The sequence below is a fragment of the Ursus americanus genome, chromosome 33, assembly GCF_024610735.1.
Source record: "Ursus americanus isolate L20-20 chromosome 33, mUrsAme1.1.p, whole genome shotgun sequence".
In the NCBI taxonomy this organism is placed as follows: domain Eukaryota; kingdom Metazoa; phylum Chordata; class Mammalia; order Carnivora; family Ursidae; genus Ursus; species Ursus americanus.
The window spans coordinates 3,333,281-3,339,188 of record NC_142159.1 but is presented as its reverse complement, the minus strand read 5'-3'; the positions used below and the strand labels follow the sequence as shown (position 1 = coordinate 3,339,188).

At 54.0% G+C, this 5,908-nt stretch overlaps 1 pseudogene; it reads right to left on the bottom strand.

Annotated features, from left to right (window-relative positions):
- Nucleotides 1–300: 300 nt before the first annotated feature.
- Nucleotides 301–5,039, bottom strand: LOC148107207 (uncharacterized; annotated as a pseudogene).
- Between the last annotated feature and the right edge of the window lie 869 nt (nucleotides 5,040–5,908).

Sequence of the window (5,908 nt, the reverse complement as noted above, 5' to 3'; positions counted from 1 at the left end):
GTAGTCTCCTAGCAAGGCAACAAGTTCGTGGGCGGATTTGAGGCTGTGTCGACAGCCAGTGAACATCAACGTGGGCGAGTTTTGAGAGTGGGTTCTGATCTTCCAGTGTCCGAGGGAATTGTATTCCAGAGCAGCACATGTGACATCGCAGGGGGTTCAGATAGCTCCATTTTTAAGGGTGAAGGGTTCAGGTTTAGTGAGAAGATGGAGCTCCCAAATGAGCTTTCCTTGTAAGGTAGTGAGCTCCCTGTCAGTGGATAGACAGCCCAGGATCCTCTACTTTTTTTTTTTTTAAAGAGTTTAGCTTTTTAATGACCAGGTTACAGACGAGGTGGGGTCAACAAGACCAAAGCCCACGTCAACATCAGACTCCTCTGATTCTTCGTTCTTCACTTCCACTTCTCCTCAGCTGGGGCAGCCCTGGTGGAGGGAGCGGGACCTTCTGCGGGTGCAGCACAGCTGCTGGGGTGGCTCCACCAGCCCCTACAGGTGAGGCTGCTGATGTTGACATTGGCCAGTGTCTTTGCGAGAAGCCCGGCCAGAAAGTTTCCACATTTACACCCCCTGCTTTAATGAGGGCAGGCCACCCATCTGATCCTCGGTGACCATCCCCTTGTCGTTGTGCGGGACGAGGGCCGTGTAGATGCGGGCCAGCTCCAAGACGGAGGCCACGGTGCGGGTGAGTGCTGAGCAGGCGCTGCCGGATGCGGTGCTCACCGCCGGAGGAAGCGAGAGCCTCACCCCAGCTCGGCCTTAGCTTCCTTGGAAGGACCGAGCACCTTAGCGGTGTTGAGGAAAGGGCCAGCATCTTCTGCTATTAATGACACCCCAGCTGTGGGTCGGGCCTTTCATACATCATCTGATGTGATCTTCAGGTCCCATTTTACAGACGAGGAAACTGATGTTCAGGGAGGTTATGTAACATGTACCAGGTCATTCGGAACCAGGATGGAAATGCTGGCCTGTCTGGCTTCAGGGCCCGGGGCTCCCCCTCCGCACCTCTCGCCATCTCTGCTGAAGACGCGCCCTGCAGGCAGCTCCTCACTGAAGAGGACACTCACGGTGATTCTGGGCACAAAATGATTCAAGGCCCCAGAGCCCAGAGCCCATAGCCACAATCTTCTGGCAACATGGGTTGCCTTTGACAGGCTGTTCCACCATGTTCGGTGCCCTGGTGGGAAGACGGGTCCTCTGTCTCTGCAGACTTTCCCTCCTCTCTTGCTCTCATTCTCAGGCTTTCCTGTCTTCTCCCAGCCTCCTTCTGGCCCCTCGCTGGCCCTGATCCCAACTCACACTGAGTTATTTGCCAGGAAGTTGGGGGTGGGGTAGGTCTGAGCTCTCCCCTTCTACCAGTCACCTCCAGGGCTCGGAAGCAGGAGGCAGGGCCGACACCACTGCCTGGGAAGATGGATGCCAGCTCTTGCCCCCACTGGCCCTTCTGACCCCCCTCCCTGCCCCTGACCCCGGAGCAGTCACCAGGAGGAGGCCTGGGTAATTGGTTCCATCCAAGACTCATTCTCAGTGGCGCGAAAGGGAAAGTTATAAATATTTTTATCTATAACTCACGATGAATAAAAATTTAATTAAACTGAAAAATTTAAATTTCATAAGAAATAAATATTAATTCTGGAGAGTGACTTTTGTGGGAAGTTAACTTTCAAAATGTCGTCAATCTGGAGGTGCCTGGGGTCTGGGAGGGAGGGAGAGGCCCCCAGTTCTGGCTCCTGGTTTGGGGTAGGAGTCTCCCCTCCTGAGACTGAGGGTTCAAAGGCTCAGATCTCCACCCCGGGAAGAGCCCACCCTCTGCTCCCTCCCTCTCTTCAATGATCGTTGCTTACCTACCCCAGCCAGACATCTTTCTAGATGCAGTGGGTACTGCAGGACAGGACGTGGACGTTGTTCTTGACCGCGTGGAGTGTCATGTCATGGGGAGGCAGACATTAAGTGGATAATCACCCGAATACTACTGCCTGGTTAGGACCCTCTGCTGGGCACAAATGCCTGCTTGGTTTTATTTTATTGTTATTTTACTTTTGAAAAATTCGAGTAGAACACACACAGAACACATAAGCACGCAGCCAGTGAATGAGGGCAGTGTACGGGAAGGCTCCTGGCCCAGGTCAGGGAAGCTGGTGTTGGCGCCCATGCTAGACGTTTGGGGGAGGGGTAGGCCCTGCCCTGAGGACCTTTGCAGACTGCTCGATGGATGATTTTTGCTGCCTGACCAAGGAGAGAGCAATTTGGGGGTAGGGTGGCCTAATATTAGTAACAGCATCTCAATACATCCAGGAGGGTTATCACGTGCCAGGCCTGATTCTAAGCACTTGATGGGTATTAGCTCCTTTAACCCTGACAAATCCTACAGTGAAGAAAGGGAAACACAGAGAGGTTAATGAGTGAGTCCGAAGTCACATCCCTGGTGGAAGGCATCGCCGGGCGAAACTTGAGTCCCCTGGCTTAGAGGCTTCTCTGAGTTTCTCTGAGGTGGGACAGCCCAGGTCTTCGCCACAAGCGCCTGGCTTCTGGTGCATCTGGGACCTCTGCAAACCCTCTGAGGTTTCACACCTGCTGTGTGGCCTCAGCCAAGTCTCTCAACCTCTCTGAGCTTCAGGTTCCTCTTCTGAGAAACAAGGATTAAAAATCCCTGCTGTGTGCCTCCACAGGCTTGTATGGGACCGGGGGGGTGGTGACAGAGGTGGGTGTTGTCATCGGGGTCACAGAGATAATGCTAGTGCTGACCACCAGCCACTCTGGCCCATGTGCTGAGGGGGGGCCGCAAGCCTTGTTGCTCTTCCCATCGGATGCCGAGGACCTTGCCATCTCAGGAGGAGCCCGAGGAGGGCGAGGTGGTTGGAGAAGCTGCCTGTGGGGAGTGGGGGTGGGGTGGGGTGCTGCTCGGGGCCTGGGAGTGAGGGCAGGCTTTGGGACCTGCTCCAGGAGGGCTCTGACGTGAGCAGAGGCGAGCAGGTCCATGTGTGCTGCCGCGTCGGGGGAAGGGGAGGGCAGGATGGGCTCTGAGCTGCCCACCTCAACTTCTTCCTCATTCCACAGATGCTGAAGCTGAGGCCGTCCTGGGCGGGGGCTATGGAGCCTGGGTCTGGATCCGGGCCGCAGCTGCGTGGAGGAGGGGGGCGGTGGGGGTAGGAACTTGGACTTGAGGCTGGCCAGCAAAGTGCTTGGCTCTTGAGCCCGAGACCAAGGCTGAAGGGGGTGGCTGGGCCCAGGGGCCAGCTTGGGGCAGTGTGGTAGCGTCCCGAGGGCCTTGTCCTGCAGCTGTCAGTGATGTGGGGGCTAGAACCACCATGGCTCCCGTGGGCAAGGAGGCCCCAGAGGAGGCTGGGGCCCAGAGTCTAATTTCCCCTTTTATGACCCTCTGGGGAGGTGGGTGACAGAGACCTACAATTCTCCAGGGACTAAGCGGACCAGGTCCCCTTCAGTACTGGAAATACTCCGAATCCTTAACTGGCTGGCCCAGCACCCTGAATGGGGCTACTTTAGGTGGTAGGTGGGAGATCCACCTCTTGTGGCAAAAACGCAGGAATGCTTCACCCTTCCCCCCAGGCCCAGACACATACGCTCACATATCCACACAAGGACCCGTGTGCGGGCATGCATGCGTACACACGCAGATGTGTTGCTCACACAGACACGCGTGCACACACGCTCACATAACCACACAAGGACCCGTGTGCGGGCATGCATGCGTACATACGCAGATGTGTTGCTCACACGGACACGTGTGCACACACGCTCACATATCCAGACACGGACCTGTATGAGGGCGTGCATGCGTACATACACAGATGTGTTGTCCACACGGACATGCGTGTGCACAGATGCTGGTACACAGGTGCCCACACAGCTCGAGATAGATTCCCGGGTATTCGTGTAGCCCCGAGTCCACCCTCCCAGCAGCACTCCGCTGATGGAATGCTGTAATATTTTTCTATTAAATGTTGCATTTGTTGTGCCTTTTAGTAGCTCCCCTCATTAAAAATGATATTATCCCCATAAATAAGCCGGCTCCTGAGAAGAGTGCCCGACTCCATTTCTCTTCCTAATTGAGACACTTAGCTTTGATTTGCTCGTCGGCACGTACTGAGCGGATTAATTTTCAATTAATGCTCGTGGGCAGGCGGCTGCAGGCCGTGTGGGTTCACAGCCCAGTGGCTTGGGAGCCGCGGCAGGTGGGGCCCCGGGGGACCCAGAGGGGGGGTCTTTATGTTTCCTGGCTGCAGGAAAGAGAGCACTGGGGACAGCCTGGAGCTTTGTGGCTTTGCTCTTTGTGGGAGAGTGGCCCCTGGGGGGGTGTCTGTCCTGTGGGAACATGCTTCTCCCATACCAGGTGCTATGGACTCAAAGTTTGTGTCCCCCTCCCCTAAATTCCCATGTTGAAGCCGTAACTCTCCGTGTGATGGTATTTGGAGATGGGCCCGCTCATCCTCAGAGACTCACCCCTGGTCATTGACCTTCTGGGCAAATGCTGGGGAGGCGACAGAGCTCTGGGGCTAAGTGGGCACACAGGCCAGCTGACCTGGGTTCAAATCCTGGTTCTGCTGGTTAGCTTGGGACCTGATGGAGTTATTCCATCTCTCAAGGCCTCAGTTTCCTCTGTAAACAAGGACGATAATAAGAGTACTGGTTTCTTAGGGGTTGTTAAAAAACCAAAGTCAACTGAGCACATTTGAAGATCTCACGAGTCACGAATCAGGTGGCATCCTGTCTAGTGAGAAGAGGGGAACTTCGAGGAGGTGTACAAAATGGACAGTTGGGGCAAGAAAATTACTAGCAAAAAGAAAGATAGGATTCTTTCAGGCAAGGCCACCGGCCCTGAGGTGGAAACAGAGCAGGGGGTCTCATTCGGTGGGTTACTTCATGTGTGGGGGATGGAGAGGGCCCAGGTGACAGGTTACCTCCTGTGTGCCGATCACAGAACTCCCAGCTGACTGGTTGAGACTTACCTTTCTGGGGAGGTTGAAGCTGCGACTGGGATAGGCATTAAGCCCCGGGTTGGATGACTTGGCCTCAGTTAATTGCATTTTAAGCCTGTGGTTTTCTTTCTTTCTTTCTCTTTCTTTCTTTCTTTCTTTCTTTCTTTCTTTCTTTCTTTCTTTCTTTCTTTCTTTCTTTCTTTCTTTCTTTCTTTCTTTCTTTCTTTCTTTTCTCCTTCCTTCCTTCCTTCCTTCCTTCCTTCCTTCCTTCCTTCCTTCCTTCCTTGGTTTTATTTTTAAGTAATCTCTACACCCAATGTAGGGTTCGAACTTACAAGCACGAGATCAAGAGTCGGACGTCTTCTGACTGAGCCAGCCAGGCCCCCCCAAGCCTGTGGTTTTCTTCTTAACAGGGTGTTGTGCCAGTTGGATGAGAGAAAGCACTGATACTTGATACTCAGAGTACGGTTTCTGGACTGGCAGCCCCGATACCTCCTGGTGTGCTTATTAGAAATGCAGAATCCCAGGCCCCAGAATCCCAGGCCCCACCCCAGAATGTTCCCGAGTCTGCATTTCCACATTTAGCACAACTCTTGGCACAGGGTAAGCGCTCACGAGTGGTAGCTGTCATGATCATGAGTCTGATAAGAAGCCCTCACATGAAGGCAGATTCTGGGGCTGGAGAGAAGCGGGGGGCTCACCGTCTGGCTCTGCAAGTGAGTCATGTGTGCTCACTTCAGCTTTGCTCCCCGCCGCACGGTCTCCGCCAGCAGAACTGGAGATCACGACGCCACCTTCTGGAGCGGACTGGGGAGGCCAGGAAGATGAAGCAGAAGGTGCTTCTGGGAGTCGAGGACGGTGAGTCTGAGATTTTGAAGCTCCATAAAGCATTTTTGCATATGTTTTATTTACTCTTCCTGCTCTCGTTCCCATTTTAAACATGAGAAATGGAGGCATTTCAAACCACGTGAGGAGTC